The sequence below is a fragment of the Salvelinus sp. IW2-2015 genome, linkage group LG34 (assembly GCF_002910315.2).
Source record: "Salvelinus sp. IW2-2015 linkage group LG34, ASM291031v2, whole genome shotgun sequence".
NCBI lineage: Eukaryota > Metazoa > Chordata > Actinopteri > Salmoniformes > Salmonidae > Salvelinus > Salvelinus sp. IW2-2015.
The window spans coordinates 2,412,820-2,430,976 of NC_036873.1; the positions used below are offsets into that span (position 1 = coordinate 2,412,820).

Consider the following 18,157-nt stretch of genomic DNA (forward strand, 5'->3'; position numbering starts at 1 on the left):
CAAGGGCGGGGGGGTCAAAATCAAAAGTAAAAGTCAGTATCTGGTGTGGCCACCAGCTGCATTAAGTACTGCAGTGCATCTCCTCATGGACTGCACCAGATTTGCCAGTTCTTGCTGTGAGATGTTACCCCACTCTTCCACCAAGGCACCTGCAAGTTCCCAGACATTTCTGAGGGGGCGTCTTTTGTGAGGGTGGTTTGTGTGATGTTGTTGGGGCGGGTTGGGTTGTGATTTCGTTTTGGTAGCTTTCTCTGTGTAGCTTCGTGGGGTTATTTGTGTTCAGTGGTGGGTATGTGTGCTCGGGCGTCGAGCGGAATGGGGCGGTCGGTGGTTTGGGTTTAGGTGTGCGGGAGGAGGAGGGTGTAAAAGATGGCTCCGTATCAGCCCTCACCCTTCCGATTCCAACAGGTCCCAGACGGTGCGTCTTGGGTGGCTCAATAGGAGAGGAAATTGAATCTGGAGCTACTGTCGCGGTGGGGCCCATGCCCGGGTAACATTTCTCACAGCCGAAAAAAACCTGAGCAAAAACTGATCTATTCCGTGGGTGTCTAGCTCCTGCAGGAAATCACGCACACAAGAAGACGGGAGAAGGCCATTTGCAAGCTGCCTGAGACGTAGGATGCAGGCGCTTGTGTGTGGCCCACACCAGATAAACTTGCACTTTGACGTTTTGGTTTGAACCCCCCCCCCCTTTTGTTTAGCAGGGACACGATGTATTCCATCGTCATTTTCTGTTTGAGTCAACATGATGATGCTTGTGTTGGCGAAGGAACAGTTGTTCGAGTTGTCTGTTGAATCTGGTTAAGCTCATCACTACAAATATGTATGACAGGAGTATGTTAGAAAGTGGTTAGTGGTCCTTGACTTACCATCGCTAAAAGAGTTCAAGTAACAGACACATCTCAACATCAACTGTTCAGAGGAGACTGCGTGAATCAGGACTTCATGGTCGAATTTATGCTTAGAAACCACAACTAAAGAACACCAGTGAGAAGAGACTTGCTTGGGTCAAGAAACACGAGCATTGGGCATTAGACCGGTGGAAATCTGTCCTTTGGTCTGATGAGACCAAATTGGAGATTTTTGGTTCCAACCGCCATGTCTTTGTGAGACGCAGAGTAGGTGAACGGATGATGTCCGCATGTGTGGTTCCCATCGTGAAGCATGGAGGAGGTGGTGGTGTGCTTTGCTGGTGACACTGTCAGTGATTTATTCAGAATTAAAGGCACACTTAACCAGCATGGCTACCACAGCATTGTGCAGCGATACACCATCCCATCTGGTTTGTGCTTAGTGGGACTATCATTTGTTTTTCAACAGGACAATGACCCAACACACCTCCAGGCTGTGTAAGGGATATTTGACCAAGAAGGAGAGTGATGGAGTGCTGCATCAGATGACCTGACCTCGACAATCACCCAACCTCAACTCAATTGAGATGGTTTGGGATGAGTTGGACCGCATAGTGAAGGAAAAACAGCCAAAAAGTGCTCAGCATATGTGGGAACTCCTTCAAGACTGTTGGAAAAGCATTCCAGTTGAAGCTGGTTGAGAGAATGCCAAGAGTGTGCAAAGCTGTCATCAAGGCAAAGGGTGGCAACTTTGAAGAATCTCAAATATAAAATATATTTAGATTTGTTTAACACTTTTTTGGTTACTACATGATTTCATAGTTTTAATGTCTTCCCTATTATTCTACAATGTAGAAAATAGTAAAAATAAAGAAAAACCCTTGAATGAGTAGGTGTCTCCAAACTTTTCACTGGTACTGTACATTGTTTAAAAAAAAGTCAAAGACGCTCGTGGTTTTGTGAAATAGTTGTAATTTACCCTTACTGCCATCACTAATTGGTGGTGTAATCCACTAAGGCAGTAAACCCAGAGATGGCAAGGTATGATGGCCGCGAGTTCGAATCCCCTTCTGGGCAAGGATTTAATTTGAGGAAAAAGCACTCCACTGTGGGCCCTCGACTGAAAAAGTAGATTATAAAATGCATCTAAAACATTGTAAATGTAGCCTACAATTCTATGTATTATAGTAGCAACGATTATTTATGTAGCAGTGCCAGTAGCCTGTGTGTCGGTCAGCAACAAGAAGCTACTCATAAAATGTATTGGTAATCTTCACCTTTACAAGGTTCACCTTTACAAGGTTTTGCCTGCACTTCTCCTCTTCACACATTTAATGTAAGCCTAATATCTAGCATCTTACTTTCAGTTGTCTCTATGACTATGAACACACCCTGAAAGCAGTGAGTGGTTGTGTTACCACCTTATTAATAGGCCTACAGCGTGCAGTAGGATGCGTTGATTAGTTGATTGACAGGTGTATTGAAGAACAGGGCCGGTCCAAGGCATAAGCGGCCTGCGCCCCATGGCAAAATGTGTAGAATTACAGCAACTTTAAAACTGAAATTCTCTCTCTGCCAAACAAATCTCGCTTAGGGCCCCCAAAAGCTAGGACCGGCCCTGCTTTAGAAGATAAACGATAAACTTTCCTCTAGTGTGGATGCTCGCCAACGTGCGTTTGAGTCCGGACTGGTGATCAACTTTAAAAAAATAACTAACACTGTTACTGCAATACTGCCATCAGTAGGAGGATAATGAGAGTGCTTGACTTTAAGGTCACTCTTATGCTAGTGTTTGTTCACCTCAATCTACGTCAACATTTATAATTGGCTGATGCAGAACTTGTTCCAGGAAATAATCACTGTTATCTGGTGAGGTTAACATAGGACTAACATGTAGAAGGTTATCTGATGAGACCAGATACAATTTTGGGCTCCCGAGTTGCGCAGTGGTCTAAGGCACTGCATCTCAGTGCTAGAGGCGTCACTACAGGCCCGATCCCAGGCTGTATCACAACCGGCCGTGATCGGGAGTCCCATAGGGCGGGTTAGGTGAGGGTTTGGCCGGGGTAGACAGTCATTGTAAAATAAGAACTTGTTCTTAACTGACTTGCCTAGTTAAATAAATAAATAAACAATAACCTACTATCACGTGCAAGTAAATCAATGATTTTATTTAGCTAATGCGCAGAAACAGAGCAACTGTTGAAATTTAAACAGTTTCTAATGTTCACAAGTATGGCCCCGGAGTGTTTACCCATCCCCACTACGTTTGAGTCCTATACTGTTGTTACAGAATTACTTCGTAGTTGTTAAACCCATCATGGTGGACATAAATATGATGTTGTGGGTAAAAATAAGTCAGTTATCATAAGTCAAAAGTCAGACAAACCTGACTAAACTATTTTGACGTGTACAGTAGGTGTTTGTTAGTGTGTGGGTATGTGTAGGTATATTTAGTAAGTGTATATATTGGTTATAAAGCGCCGTCAGGGGTTTGCAGAATAGAGTCTCAATAAAAGTCTTAGAAAAGTCCCATTGTGTTTATTAAACAAACAAATGTTAAATACACCATATGAAAACCACACATACACATGTCTCTCTGCGTACCTGGCAGACATCTCAGCTTGGATGTCTGCCCACCACCTCAAGCTCAACCTTGACAAGATGGAACAGCTCTTCCTCCCGGGGAAGGCCTACCCCGCTCCAAGGTTCATGCTCTACAACATCCGTAGAGTACGACCCTTACTCACACAAGAAGCAGAGCAGGCCCTAATCCAAGCAGTTGTCATTTCCAGTCTACACTTCTGAAACTCTCTGTTGGATGGGCTCCCCTCCTGTGCCATCAAACCCCTGAAACTTATCTAGAACGCTTCAGTCCGCCTCCCATGTCACCCCGCTTCTCGGCACACTCCACTGGCTTCCAGTCGAAGTTCGCATCCACTACAAGACCACGATGGTTGCCTACAGAGCAGCAAGGTGAACTGCCCCTCCCTACCTTCAGGCTATGCTCAAATCCTACACCCCAATCTAAGCACTCCATTCTGCCACCTCTGGTCTCTTCACCGTCCCACCCTTACGAGTGGTCAGCTCGCTGTCAAAGCTCTTCTCTGTCTTGACACCCCAATGATGGAACCAGCTTCCCCCTGAAGCTAGAACAGCGTCTTCCTACTAGCACTGACTTTGCTGACAAGTTCTTTATTTAGGGAAATGTACTTGCTACGACTGTGTTACGTGGTTGTTTAGCCCAGCTTTCTTAAAATGAACGCATTAACTGTAATTCACTGTGGATAAGAGTGCCTGCTAAATTACTAAAATGTACATTTCAAATATGTCTCAATCTGTATGAACATCATATAGCCTACACAGTACAAAACACAATATGTAACAGACTTTTTAGGCTTATTTATGCCTTATATATCACAATGTCTGGATGCAATATTCTACCCAGGAATATTCTACACTGAAATCTGTTACTCTCACTATTCTAAATGCATCTGTGGATATTTTCTGCTGACAGTGAAAATTAATCTTTGTCTATAATGCAGGATTTGATCTAAACGTCAGAAGCTATTGAGTGGAATGGTTACTTTCTATGTTATAGAGTGGAATGTTTTTTCTGCTGGTGTATCCTGAGGTAGCTCCTCTCTGAGAACCTCTTCCTGCAGTGCGAACAGCCTTTTTCCCGTATGGACCTCCAGATGCATCTTTAGCTTGTTCTAGTGGGTGAACCTCTTCTTACACTGGGGGTACCCTTAGGGTTTTCCCTTGTGTGGACCCTTTGGTGCCTCTTCAGGCTGGACGAGTGGGAGAAGCGCATCTGACACTGGGTACAGCTGAATGGTTTCTCCCCTGTGTGAACCCTCTGGTGCCTCTTTAAGTCACCAGCCTGGGTGAAGCGCATGTGACACTGGGTACAGCTGAAGGGTTTCACCCCTGTGTGGACCCTCTGGTGGATCTCCACCTTCTGGATGCAGCTGAAGCCTTTGTTACAGAACATGCAGAGGAACCGTTTCTCTTTACTATTGCCTGATGTGGCTCTCCCTCCCTGAGCCTGCGCTCTAGCCCTGTTTGAGTTCAATAACTGATCAAAAAGTACATGGCGGCCGTGTGAATTGGAAGGCCCCATCAACGTGGACACTGGGTCTCGATCCCTAAGTGTGTGTAAAGGGGAGTGGGTCGTGACATTTGGATTTGTCTCTAAGCTTTCCCTATAATCTAAGAAATCTCTACCTTGCGAGTGTCCTTCTCCTGAGGGAGTCTCGTCTACATTCAATGTCAGAGGAACATCGCCCTCCACTTTTACAGTCACCTCATCTACAACTATAACCTCCCCTTTCTTATCTAGGCACCCTTCAGAGTATACACTACTACTGTACTGGTTCCAGTCCCCTCTAGACAGATCAGTCTGTGTCTCTAAACCCAAGGATATGTTACCAGGGTCCACCTCTGTAGTGTAAGAACAAGACAGATCACTGCCAGCCTCTAACGCATCACCTGAGTCTCAATGGGTATTAACTTGAACCGCCCTTGAGCTCAGGTTATCATAAAGTAAATATTCTGAGCTGGGAACAGGAGGACAGCCCAGTCGCCCCAGCCCCCTGGGTATGACCTGTGGTCAGATCCTGTGTGCAAAAGCCTTTGTGTTACAGATAACGTCTCTGTGTCCGTCTCTGACTTGAGGACGGCGTTCGGAGTTCCACTGACCTCCGTGATGCTGCGTCGGGTCCTGGACTCGTGCCCGGTGGCGGTGAGGTCCTCCATGGCTACAGGGGGCGCCACTCCAGCCGCTGCTCCAGTCTGGATGTCTCTGCTGTGCCGTGGGTCCTCCTCTCCTTCAGATCTCTCCTGCTTGACCCCAGGACCTGCAGCCTCTGCATCTGCAGACTGACACAAAAAGAGAGGTTATTATTACCAGTAAATTAGTTTAATTGGATAACAATATCTAAGGGAAGTTTCACAAGCTCCCATATGTTAGATATAAGGATGTACATGTAAGCAAATGAATAGCAGAGGGGAGCCTTTCTGAAATAAACGGGCCACATTTGATGTACTGTAATTTCTTATGTTACACTGTGACACTAACCTCTATCACAATAACATGCTGGGTTGAGGTTCCACTCCCCTCATCAACAGTGATTGGTTGGTCATCTCTACACGCGTTATGTGCCGCTGGCTTCACAAAGCTCCTGTGGCCTCGAGTGAGATGTCCTTCACCTGAGAGAGTGATTGGGAGGAAATGGGTGGTAAAATTAGGTATGGTCAACGCTATATTGTACACTATTGAAACTGTCTAGGATGGAAGGTAACACTTCTTGTAACTTATTTAACTATTTATTGTTCCATGCATATTATTTTAATTGAGTTTGACAACACGACATTCAGTAAATCGAGAATCTGGTTACAATATTATATAGAATATGATAATTTGTCTTTGTGCAAGAAGCCTGGTCAAATAAAAAAACATTTGCAAGATGGCTAGGTAATCAGTGTAAGTATTGCATACTATCCAAACACTGACCAAGATCCAATTCTGGGTCACACATCTGAACACATGCGCAGAGAGGAACGGGGCGACAGCCTCGGCCTTCTGCAACATCAAAATGTACCTCTTGCCAATCCTCTATATCGGTCGAGGAGTTTCACACTACTGGGACGACTAGCGAGGACGCGGTCTCGTGCCATCTTCAGTTCCAGCAGCTGTAGTTTCCTCCGCAATCCCCTGTTTTCTTTATGGCTTTGAGTTATTTCCAAACGAACCACTGCATAGTCGTCGTCCACGATTTTACAGATCTCTGCCACCGCAGCATTTGCTAGCACTTCCATAATGGAGGCTATTTGAGTGTGAAAAACCATACAGTTAGCCATTGTTAGCTAACGTTAGCAGCTAGCTAGCTAGAAAACATATATCGCCCTGTCGACAACGCGAATTAAAGACTACCTAGTGTAAATATGTGAAGCTGTGCAGTCGAGGGATTCATATTGATTTCCAGGGTGTTAATAAACGTCTAAATCACAATAAAAACGCTAAATGTAAGAAATTGTTCTTGGTCAATGTTAACTTCCGTTTATACTGACGAATTATTTATGTTTTATTCTTCCTCTCTGGTTTAATGGCTTTCGCAACAATTTGAAGTGCATGCCGCCACCTACTGTAGGGGTGGATAAGTCAAACGATTAAAACATTAAACTGTTCGAAATCAACCTGCTTTTCTGTTCAAATTAAACATTCTAATCAGGTCCCTACACAGGCTCAGAAAAGAGCCTGGAAGTTCGTGCCATCTTCCAACGACAGTATCCTTGCCCGTGCTTCTGCCATGAAATATTGATGCCCCTAATACTTTTCAGTCACAGACAATGAACAATATAATTAATAACTGTGGCAATAAGTGTTACAAAATCCACCTTCACAATGACTGTATCCAGATCTCTTGACTGACGAGTAACATTTACTGTTGTAAATGTTGTGCATCCACTACCATTTCCACTGGCCACTTGCCCATTAGACTCTCTCCCCAGCTCCACATAGGAGATCTGCTGGACAGCCCTGATCCTTGACACCTCTACCTCTTTCACCCTAACAGGACACTCATGGAAGTCGGGAATATGATGCCCACCGCAGTTGCAACATTTTACATTCAGACTCTTCAATAACACACCTCCCGTCTGCAAACACTTGAAACGCGGGTTTTACACGAACGCTCTCATGGCGTATCTTTTATTTATCCTAGGGGACTAAACTCCCAGGTGAAGTTCGTTTCTGATGAACAGTGGTGTAAAGTACTTAAGTGAAATTACTTTAAAGTACCACTTAAGTAGTTTTTGGGGGTGTCTGTACTTTACTATTTATATTTGACTAATTTTACTTCACTACATTCCTAAAGAAAATGTACGTTTTACTCCATAGATTTTCCGTGACAGTCAAAGTACTCGTTGCATTTTGAATCGCTAGCATGACAGGAAAATTGTCAATTTCATGCACTTAAGAAAACATCCCTGGTCATCCCTGTTGCCTCTGATCTGGCGGACTCACTAAACACATGCTTCGTTTGTAAATTATGTTGGAGTGTGCCCCTGGTTATCCGTAAATAAAAAACACAAAAATGGTGCCATCTGGTTTGTTTAATAAATGGAATTTGAAATGATTTATACGTTTACTTTCAATACGTATGTATATTTTAGCTATTACATTTACTTTTGATACATAAGTATATTTAAAACCAAATGCTTTGTATTTTACTGGGTGACTTTTACTTGAGTAATTTTCTATCAAGGTATCTTTACTTTTACTGAAATATGACAATTGCATACTTTTTCCACCAGTGCTGATGAACTTCAAAGGCGTGGAGCCGAGACCAGGCTTTGTGGAATCTAGCTCCAACTACCTCGATTCGCCCAAGGTCAATACTTTGGTCAAAATATTAAACGCGTGTTTGTCCTCTGTAGTTCCGTGACTTTGTTTGCTGAAATCCTTACTTTTTCAGTAAAATGTTAACCAAATACAACCACTGACTGTTTGCTCATTGCTGTTACTCAAAGATGGCAACTAGTGGTGAAGTTCATCAGAAAACTTCCTTCACCATGAGGTGGAGTTTAGTCCGCTAATATATCCCAGCTTTACATAGGTTGGGAGATACTCTTAATAAACAACAGTAATACAGATCAAATTTGCTCGGTTTTCCCCATCCACCATACGGGTCAAGAGACGTACATGAACTACACCTGGACTTTTTAGCCTGAGATATGTCGGGATGCCAGAGATACTTTTACCGTTGCCCTGTTCTGAAAATCAAAGCTGTCCACTTCATGGGTAGATAATTTCGCGAGCCACAATGCACGCTCGTTTTGCTCTTTAGATATACCACTCTTGGTTACTGACTGCATCCACTTTTCCCAGCGCCTTCTTCACCATCCTGACTTCAAAAGAGTTTCCCAAGTGAACATCCTCGTCCCAAAAACTTACTCCAAAAAGAAACGATTCATCAGACTCATTTTCCACAACAATTTTAGCTCTTTTCGTTCCATTCTTAGACTTCACTGTTGTCCACTCATCCTTCTCAGTACTGTAATCGACGCACTTTCAGCTTTAAATAGCACTTGCGCTATCTCTCCAGCGTCTCACCAACGGCTTTCTTCAATGATCTGGTTGGTTTACCTCATAGCAGCGTGGTTAAATAAAAAGTTATGCGCGCTTTTCTTTGAAATAAGGTACTGCTTATTACATTACACATCAAAACCTATTCATCAGTATATTTCAAGCTCAGAGCAGGCTTGTTTAGAAAGAACAGTGTGTTAGCAAGAATATAGTAGAAAATAATAAAATTACTATTCCATCTACATCACCTCAGTAAAGTAAATATTCAACTATACTTGTTCTAGCTTAGGTTCACTGTCTCTCTAAAAACAGGTATTTACACAAGCCTGTTTCAAATGATAAGTTAACAAAGGGTTAATGAGGGGTATGCGGTTAATTACCCCCTTACCCTAAGACACTTCACATGATAACTATAATATGTCAGGGCTAAAGAATGGTTTCCAGACATCCCCTGTGTACATCTCATGCCACCCTGCTTCAATTTCTCCCGGTTGTGGACACTCCTATGTCTGGTAAGGTTAGTCAGGAAGGAGAAGCTCTTGTAACATAGATTGCACTTGAAGGGCTTGTCCTTGGTGTGAACGGTCTGGCGCCTCTTCACATAGTTTGCCTCAGCAAAGCGCTTCCCACACTTAGGGCAGGCGTACAGGTTGACAGTATCCGTCCAAATGCTCGGCATCCCACGTTGTGACCCAATGACACCAGAGGTAGCAGCAGCAGCCACCACCCTCAGGTGGTTAGTCTTTGAGCTCCCTCCTTGACCTCTAGCCATTGTTTGGGTGTTGTTGTGATTGTGTGCCATGTTACAGGCTAGGTACCTCTCATGGTGAACGCTCAACCTGACCCTGTCTGTATTTGTGGGGTAACCATGCACTGAGACCGTGAAGAGAAGGGTCTGGGCTGCAGACTGGATCACTGACTGGAGCCTCTGTCTCTCTGATGACCACCAGGACTGAGGTTGTTCAGTCCACCTGTCCACTGGTTGTGTTCTGTGTGGTGGTGGAGTCTCTGTCCCTCNCCTAGCCCTCACCCTCCGATCCAACAGGTCCCAGACGTGCTCAATGGGATTGAGATCTGGGCTCTTCGCTGGCCATGGCCGAACACTGACATTCCTGTCTTGCAGGAAATCACGCACAGAACGAGCAATATGGCTGGTGGCATTGTCATGCTGGAGGGTCATGTCAGGATGAGCCTGCAGGAAGGGTACCACATGAGGGAGGAGGATGTCTTCCCTGTAAAGCACAGCGTTGAGATTGTCTGCAATGACAACAAGCTCAGTCCGATGACGCTGTGACACACCGCAACAGACCATGACGGACCCTCCACATCCAAATCGCTCCCTCTCCAGAGTACAGGCCTCGGTGTAACGCTCATTCCTTCGACGATAAACGCAAATCCAACCATCACCTCTAGTGAGACAAAACCACGATTTGTCAGTGAAGAGCACTTTTTGCCAGTCCTGTCTGGTCCAGCGACTGTGGGTTTGTGCCCATAGGCGACGTTGTTGCCGGTGATGTCTGGTGAGGACCTGCCTTACAACAGGCCTACAAGTCCTCAGTCCAGCCTCTCTCAGCCTATTGCGGACAGTCTGAGCACTGATGAAGAGAGTGTGTTCCTGGTGTAGTTGTTGCCAGTTGTTGCCATCCTGTACCTGTCCCGCAGGTGTGATATTTGGATGTACCAATCCTGTGCAGGTGTTGTTACACGTGGTCTGCCACTGCGAGGGCGATCAGCTGTCCATCCTGTCTCCCTGTAGCGCTGTCTTAGGCGTCTCACAGTACGGACATTGCAATTTATTGCCCTGGCCACATCTGCAATCCTCATGCCTCCTTGCAGCATGCCTAAGGCACGTTCACGCAGATGAGCAGGGACCCTGGGCCTCTTAATTTTTGTGTTTTTCATAGTCAGTAGAAAGGCCTCTTTAGTGTCCTAGGTTTTCAGAACTGTGACCTTAATTGCCTACCGTCTGTCTGTAAGCTGTTAGTGTCTTAACGACCGTTCCACGGGTACAGGTTCATTAATTGTTTATGGTTCATTGAACAAGCATGGGAAACAGTGTTTAAACCCTTTACAATGAAGATCTGTGAAGTTATTTGGATTTTCACGAATTATCTTTGAAAAACAGGGTCCTGAAAAGGGGACGTTTCTTTTTTTGCTTAGTTATATACAGAGACATGTCTGTCTGTCTAAGTCCAAACAGTCTGCAAATGATACAAAATAACCAAGTTAGTCAGCAGAGTCAATTTAGTATTTAGTATTCTTTTAAACAAAATGGCATTAGAATCATTTTTATGATTGCACAAAACGATACATGACAAGTAGAGTAACTTCTCACTATGGTAACTTCGCTTTGATCAAATTAATTTTAGAATACTTTGGAAAAAGTTCAACATTACACACAGCTTCATGTCAAATAAACATGAATTAAGAATAAACATGAATTAAGGCACTATGATTGTCTAAAAACACCTAAAGGGACAAAGTGTGTAAAAATACTAAAGTGATGAAAAGTGACAGACACCATCACATACTCATCATACTCATTCTTTCCTCAGTTCATCTCATCCAGTTCCCAGCTACGTCCAATACCAACAGAATGAACTACAAAAAACGAACTAGTACTACATTACACGTCACTACCCACTGGGCACAAACTGGTTAATTCAACATTGTTTCAACATAATTTGTCAAAGTTTTGTGACATGGAATCTACGTGGAAAATACATTGGATTTGAAACAAGTCGTGAATGTATAATTGTTTTTATTTTTACCTTTGAAACAAAGTCATCTTCAACGTAATATTCACTATAAGAATTTTACTTAGCTTGATATTCATCATTGACTATTACTAGTAAAAATTCCCTGTCTTAGGTCAGTTAGGATCACCACTTTATTTTAAGAATGTGAAATGTCAGAATAATAGTAGAGAGAATGATTTATTTCAGCTTTTATTTCTTTCATCACATTCCCAGTGGGTCAGAAATGTACATACACTCAATTAGTATTTGGTAGCATTGCCTTTAAATTGTTTAACTTGGGTCAAATGTTTTGGGTAGCCTTCCACAAGCTTCCCACAATAAGTTGGGTGAATTTTGGCCCATTCCTCCTGACAGAGCTGGTGTAACGGAGTCAGGTTTGTAGGCCTCCTTGCAAGCACACGCTTTTTCAGTTCTGCCCACAAATTTTCTATAGGATTGTGGTCAGGGCATTGGGGACTTTGTTGTCCTCAAGCCATTTTGAATCAACTTTGGAAGTATGCTTGGGGTCATTCTCCATTTGGAAGACCCATTTGCGACCAAGCTTTAACTTCCTGACTGATGTCTTGATGTTGCTTCAATATATCCACATAATTTCCCTTCCTCATGATGCCATCTATTTTGTGAAGTGCACCAGTCCCTCCTGCAGCATGATACTGCCACCACCATGCTTCACAGTTGGGATAGTGTTCTTCGGCTTGCAAGCCTCCCCCTTTTTCCTCCAAACATAACGATGGTCATTATGTCCAAAGAGTTCTATTTTTGTTTTATCAGACCAGAGGACATTTCTCCAAAAAGTATGATCTTTGTCCCCATGTGCAGTTGCAAACCGTAGTCTTGCTTTTTTTAAAATGGTCGTTATGTCGATATAGGACTCGTTTTACTGTGGATATAGATACTTTTGTACCCGTTTCCTCCAGCATCTTCACAAGGTCCTTTGCTGTTGTTCTGGGATTGATTTGCACTTTTCGCACCAAAGTACGTTCATCTCTAGGAAGACAGAACGCGTCTCCTTCCTGAGCGGTATGATGGCTGCTTGGTCCCATGGTGTTATACTTGCGTACTATTGTTTGTACAGATGAACGTGGTACCTTCAGGCGTTTGGAAATTGCTCCAAGGATGAACCAGACTTGTGGTCTACAAAAAATTCTGAGGTCTTGGCTGATTTCTTTTGACTTTCCCATGATGTCAAGCAAAGAGGCACTGAGTTTGAAGATAGGCCTCGAAATACATCCACAGGTACACCCAATTGACGACTCAAATGTGTCAATTAGCCTATCAGAAGCTTCTAAAGCCTGACATCATCTTCTGGAATTTTCCAAGCTGTTTAAAGCACAGTCAACTTAGTGTATGTAAACTTCTGACCACTGGAATTGTGATACAGTGAATTATAAAAGTGAAATAATCTGTCGGTAAACAATTGTTGGAAAAATGACTTATGTCATGCACAAAGTAGATGTCCTAACCGACTTGCCAACACTCAAGTTTTGTTAAGAAGACATTTGTGGAGTGGTTGAAAAACAAGGTCTAATGACTCCAACCTAAGTGTATGTACCATCTACCAACTTCAGCTATGTATGTATGTATGTATGTATGTAGTGTATGTATGTATGTATGTATGTATGTTGTTATGTATGTTATGTATGTGTAGACAAATGTTTTATTTAAGAAATAAGGCAAGGAGAACCTGGGAATTATTGTGTGATAACTAGCTCCTAAGGGCTGTTTCCCCAGCCCTTGGCTTTGCCTTGGGCATAAGAACAGCCCTTAGTCGGGAGTTATCACAGGATAATTCCCTTCATGCCTTATTGCTGAAACAACATCTAGGTTGCTAAGAGAGATATCCGAATAGTCAGCACCAATTTCAAGTTAAGATAGTTGTTTTATGAGATCGCCAGTGTCTCAAGTATGAGGGCAATTGCACCACTATAGTGCACCACTACAGGACAGCCAGCCGATAGTGGCCGAGATCTGCACTATCGTCTAGGTTTGATGTGCGTTCCCGGTAATACACTCGTTTCCCCTGTGGACGCCTCGTACATAAGGCGTCCTCCATTCAGGCTGCAAAGGCATAATTTTCCTCCTTAACTAGCTTTAAATGGTGAGCCGCGGGGGGGGGATTAGTGTACTGACTAAATAAAACAACATTTTCCACACTATTTTCAGACACCTTAGGATGTTACACTTGGCTGAATGCGGTGGACAACAATAGTGGTCATTTGGTAGTGCTTTTTAGATCAATCACAGTCATAACACATTAAGTTGTTGTATAAATAAACAATATCTGACATTGTATTCCCATGGTTGAGCTCAGTGATAACACAAGTGACAACTAAACCAAAAAATCTGACATAGATTTTTCTATTGAGAATTTGTTTTTACTTTTCGATGGTTGAAATCATAGTGATAAGACATTGGGAATTCAACAAACAATTAGCTGTTACTTTTGAGTAGGTGAAAATAGATTGGAATCTCATTGATCAACCAGTATCTACCAATATATAACCAATTCTACATGTTGAAATGACGTGGTGTACCCAGTGGGTATACACTATTCATGGACCATGTGCATTTTCTGCTGGTGTATCCTGAGGTAGCTCCCTCTGAAACCTTTCCTGCAGTGCATACAGGTGAACGGCCTCTCTCGAAGTGTGGACCTTCAGGTGCATCTTAGATCGTGCTGCGTGAGAACCTCTTCTCACACTGGGAGAGGGTAGGGTTTCTCCCTGTGTGGACTCTCTGGTGCCTCTTCAGGTTGGACGAATGGGAAAACTAGCCCGGCAAGGTGGCAGCCAAATGGTTCTCCCCTGTGTGCATCCTCTTGGTGGATCTCCATCTGTTTGGGGAAACTGAAGGGTTTTCCACAGAATGAACACGGGAAGCGCTTCTCTTTGCCACCGGATCTACTGACAGTGTTACTACTACTGTCATTTGTCAGGGCTTGTGTAGCCATTTAGTGTTGAGGTCATCTGGTTCAATGGGCTTGTGTAGCCATTTAGTGATGAGGCACTGGCATTGTCTGAGGTCTGGTTTAACATTAGGAGAGTGTGAGGAGGATGAAGGCCAGGGTGTGTCTGTGTTGTCGCAGGGTCCATGTTCCAGTTGATAGATCCTATAGAAGGCAGGCTGAAGGCAGCACCTGTTAGAGGGTTAACCTGAGGCGCCATCAGTCTCTCTGAATCACAACTATAGGAGCAGGATGGAGCATCGCTAGCCGAGTCTGTGACTGTTCCCATAAAGACAGCTCCTCGCCCCTGCAGACCAAATCTACGCCTCACCCTGGTCTCAGCCAGTCTGCTGTCATGGAGACTAAGTTCGGATGTTGTTTTGTGTTCCACTGTCTGTTTCTGGTTGTGGTTAACAGTGTTGTTCCCCAGCCCAGAGTTGAGGTCGCGGTCCCATCCACTGACCTCCACTATGTTGTGTCTGGTCCTGGCCTGCTCAGTGATGTTGTCCCGTGGGCCCTTGGCTGCACCCGTCTGGGTCTGGGAATCCAAGATGGCCACCCAGTCTCCTCTGTTAGCCTCCTGCCAACCACCTATAGGAAGAGGTTACAAAATAGACTTTTATTTTGGGGGGTCAATTACCTGGTCAAGTTCATACGTTACAATGTGTAGTTTTTGTATGTAAACATACGTTGTGTTGATAGCCAGATATATCACTATTCCCATTGAAGATCTATTACTATATGTAGGCTATATGTATTTTTCTCTTACCTTGCTCCCCCATCTTTAGTCCACTCAGCAGATCAATGCTCTCTGGTCCGTCCTCTATCGTCTCCTCTTTGACCAGCAGCAGATCAGGCTTCCCATCCTCCATGTCTACTGACTGTAAGAGATACAGAGTGAGAGGATGTTGGATCCAGAAATCTGATATGAGCACCCTGCTATAGAGCATCTTCTGATTGGGCAATGAGGGATTGCTATGAGTACTATGCAAACATGTAAGTTAATTTTATACTATGCAAAGTTGATTTGATTACTTGACGTGCTGAGAATAGAGACATTTTACTCATACACTCATGGGTCAAAATAGAAGCTATGCATGAAGCCTCTATAGTCATAAGAGTCCCACTTAGTCGACAAATATTTAAAAGACCTCATGAGCTGTCCTAGCCAGTTAAGAGTTACCAGCATCTGTCTTGGTAATAGGACAACGCAGCGAGTCAGTGGTTCCTATGCAATTGCTTTCGAGTTGGTAGAAGAATGTGTTGATATTGCTATATCATCTTAACCTAGAGAAGGACTATAGTATGTTTCTGTGAAGGGCCCCTTCCCTTTGTTGACCCCACACCCCCCCCCCCCCCCCCCTTCATACTTTGGCTATTGGAGCCATTTGTACTTTTTTTATTCATGAATGAAAAAAGCTCATAAGCTCAATAACTATTGTCTAACCCAGTTGTGGTAGTCCTTTTTGCCTATACTTTTAATGATTTTTTGTTATCCCTAGTTTTGCTTAACCCTGTTGTTTATTTTCCAATACCTGACATATTCAACAACCTCGACTAACCTGTGCCCCCGCACACTGACTCAGTACCGGTACCCCCTATATATAGACTCGTTATTGGTATTTTGTGTTATTCTTTTTACTTTAGTTTATTTAGTAAATATTTTCTTAACTCTTTTTCTTAAAACTGCATTGTTGGTTAAGGGCTTGTAAGTAAGCATTTTACAGTAAGGTCTACACCTGTTGTATTCAACGCATGTGACATAAAATTTTATCTGATGTGTTCTACAAATTATACTAATGGTTTTACATCAATTATATTTACTGCAGATGAAATATGCTTGCCCTGACTTCAAGTGTTTTATTGTTTCCTATTCTGTATTTTACCACTAGGTGGGGACATTGACCACAATAACGATCACCCTAAGGACTAACATGTATAATCTACCACACCCTCTCTTATTAGCACCACCAGATGAAGAGAGTTCTCCCTGATTGTTTTCCACATGCCTTATATCAGGGACGGGCATCTCCAGTCCTCGGGGGCGGAGTAGTGTCACACTTTTTCCCCATCCCTAGCAAACACAGCTGATTAAACTAATTGCATTCTAAACTGAAGATCGTGATTAGTTGATTATTGGAGTCTGGTGTGTTAGCTGGGGCAAAAGTATGACACAAATCAGGCCCCGAGGACTGGAGATGCACATCCCTGCCTTATATGATCTTGTCCTTTCCCTTTGTGTGATTATTCTGATGAAGGCTGAAACCTGAATCTTCTAACATTGCTTAAATAAAACAATTAATTTTKAATGGTGAGCGAGTGTTGCCCCTTTTCCGCTTCAATATATGATCAATCCATAAATAATCTAGACCTACATGGAACAGTAGGCCTATCTCTTGCACTTTTGACATGGTTATCACATGAGGCCTATTTCACATGAAATTCCCAAATACTAATAACCACAAGGCTAATGAATAACAGGGTCAATTCAATTTCAGTCAATTCAGAAAGTAAACCAAATTACAATTCCCCATTTTTCTCATTGAAAAGCATTGAAGAGGACTGGAATTGACCCAAACCCTGATAAATAAACACGTTTTTCTTTTGATTATTTAATTACATACTGTACATGTTATTTCAATTCGCAAAATGTTGTTAAAAAAAAGCCTAAATTGGGCAATTGAAGGCATTTAGGGCTTTATGTTAACTTTGATTGTGTTCAATGAAAATGATAAACCTTTCAAACATTATATGCAACGTTGTATGCAACATTATCAGCAGCAGGTGAGTTGATGCCTAAGGCTACTGTGCCAAAGCGATTTAGAGTTGAGTTGTTAAAATGGGAGTGACGAGTGTGTTGATGTAATGGTAATATTGTAGAAATTCCACTTTCAACAACCATCAGAATTTGTAAAAAAGGTTAGGCTATGCATGCAAACATATTGGGCCTAAGTGTTGTTGTCCATTAGTTTACTCCAATTAGGGGAGGGGTGGGCGGGTTAGGGTCAAATAAAAAAGGAAAATATTTAAAAAAAAGATTAAACAAAAATATATGGGGGATTGGAAATGATGCAGACAATTACATTGATAGAACCCACAATCTATCTGCAATATTAAAGCTGGTCTACGGTACCATTTACGTTTACACAGTCTGTCCACTAGAGATTACGCAAAGGAAAGATAGTGATGACGCTCATTGAAAACGCTGCCAATGATGTGAAATAACCAATCGCGATGAGGTATCGCCAGCTTTGAACTCTATCGAGCTCACCAGTTTGTAGTCCTAAAAAACCCAGAAATGAGTTACCTCTGGTTCGTTCAGCCATTGTTACGGGTGAAATTAATGGAGAAAGATTGGGTTTTATGATAAACGCAGAAAATAAGGTCTGAGGTTAATCACCCCGTAGAGTAGTGATGGGCAACTGATGACCCGCCCTCCTTTTGTAGGCCAGCGGAAAATAAAAATAAAAAACTTTTTTTTTTAAAYGAAGGGACTCAGTCGGGGTCTCAA

General features: G+C 43.0%; 3 protein-coding genes across 3 annotated transcripts in view; all 3 read right to left on the minus strand.

Moving 5' to 3' along the window:
• The window catches only part of LOC111958311 (uncharacterized), a 206,519-nt gene that overhangs the window by 28,794 nt on the left and 159,568 nt on the right, over nucleotides 1-18,157 (minus strand). The gene's annotated exons all lie outside the window — the stretch shown is intronic.
• The window catches only part of LOC112067934 (uncharacterized), an 80,070-nt gene that overhangs the window by 28,794 nt on the left and 33,119 nt on the right, over nucleotides 1-18,157 (minus strand). The window lies entirely within an intron of this gene.
• LOC111958395 (uncharacterized) overlaps nucleotides 3,377-18,157 on the minus strand; it is a 131,429-nt gene continuing 116,648 nt past the window's right edge. The window contains exon 4 of the transcript XR_011474809.1: nucleotides 3,377-3,448. The gene's annotated coding sequence lies outside the window, so the exon portion shown is untranslated. The remainder of the gene's footprint in view (nucleotides 3,449-18,157) is intronic.